This window comes from Grammomys surdaster, unplaced genomic scaffold, assembly GCF_004785775.1.
Source record: "Grammomys surdaster isolate TR1022 unplaced genomic scaffold, NIH_TR_1.0 217, whole genome shotgun sequence".
Taxonomy (NCBI): Eukaryota; Metazoa; Chordata; class Mammalia; order Rodentia; family Muridae; genus Grammomys; species Grammomys surdaster.
The window spans coordinates 4,045,531-4,047,308 of record NW_021604662.1 but is presented as its reverse complement, the minus strand read 5'-3'; positions in this window follow the sequence as shown (position 1 = coordinate 4,047,308).

Genomic DNA, 1,778 nt, shown 5'->3' with positions numbered 1-1,778 from the left:
CTCTCTCTCTCTCTCTCTCTCTCTCTCTCTCTCTCTCTCTCTCTCTCTGCTGAAACAGGCAAAGTAGAAATATATTGAAGTAAGAAAGAAAAAAGACAAGAAACACACACATTAAGAAAAATACAATTAATCTTTTAAAAATAATATTTTTAGACTCCTGACTTTTACACAAGGATATATTGAGATCACTAATTGGGATTAGCAAACATTCTTTTTGCAGTCCAGGTAGTAAATATTTCCCATTTTGTAGTTTTCACAATGTCTGTGATAACTGAACTCTGGCAAAAAAAAAAAAAAAAAAAAAAAAAAAAAAGCAAAAAAAAAAAAGGCAGCTAAGTTCAAATAAAACTTTATTCACAAAACAGACAATAGGTTTTATTTGTCATTCAAGCAGTAGTTTATCTACTCCTGATCTGAATCTACAGCATTCCTTTCTCAAAGCCACAAATCTGTGATGATTGATGGCCAAAGAAATGGTAAGCATGATTCCTTTGTAATTCCTCTAGATATGTCATTAGAGCAGATTTTCATGGATGTGATAGAGGTTAAATGTATAATAATTTCTCCAACAAAAAAATAAAATATGTTCTCTAAGCACCTGGATTCATTTTAGATAACAGATCTAACAGCTATTTCTGGAAGAAGATGACACCTTTAGTTTCAGGTTTAGCAGGAAGCAATAAAACAAAGGGGATGACTCCATGAGTCTTCAGTAGACAGGACTATAACAGAATTAGAAAGAAAAAGTAGAAAAGGAAAGCCTGGGGAAAGGAGATGAGCCAGCCTCCAGATCTAGGTGCCAAGTGGTATTTTAAGAAAAAAATACTGACTATGTTTGAAAGATGTGAATGAGTATAATGTAAAATTGCTATTATCCTAAAAATTTAGTAAATTTGACACACAAGTCAAAGCTTTTATGAATGGGCCTTTAAGGATATGTGTGTGGGAGTAGTAAGAATTAAAGAGGGAAGCAAGTTATCTTGTGTGGGCTAATTCTTTTGTATGTGTGTGGCATTAAGTTAAATACAACCTTCTACAGAGCAACCATCTGTTTTCTCTATTTTTGTAGTTAAACCCTGCCAGTGAAAGTCCTGTAAACAGGGTATGTTGGTCCAGTTATAAATAGAACCTCCAACCTCAAAAGAGTCCTAACTCCCCTATTCTACAATATCTATTTCAAAACTTCACCATTCTACTTAAAAATCTCAAGCTTTTTCTTTCATCTTTTCACTATTAGACAATATCCTGGCATTTTAGAAGAAAGAGAAGGCATGAGATGGTAACTCCTATATTCCTTCCACCACTACCTAATGTGATCGTGGAATCAAAGGAGTCTTTACCTTTTATAATATCCTCTTTTCTTACTCTGCCTCTGCGTATGAATCCTCTCACCGTATAGTGACTATGATCTCTTGTCATTCCCTGTGTCGAACTCTCTCGTGGAATTGAATCCTTTCTATCCAGAGCTTGAGCTGTTACTGTTTTCTTTTAAGTTCCACATGCCACTACCATCTCCTACCTTTTTTCTCTCACAACCAACCTTAAAAGAGGTATTCTTTTAATTCTTTAAATTCTTCATTTCTTAATCCCACACACCACTCCTTAGCCATGCTAATCTGAACCTTTTCGTATTGCTCTGTTATTATTAAATATAATGGAAATTGAAATCCATAAGACCCTCTGTAGCACTTGTTTATCCTTCACTTTTTGGAAACCTTTGGCCTTTGGTGTGTGTGTGTGTGTGTGTGTGTGTGTGTGTGTGTGTGTGTGTGTGTGTG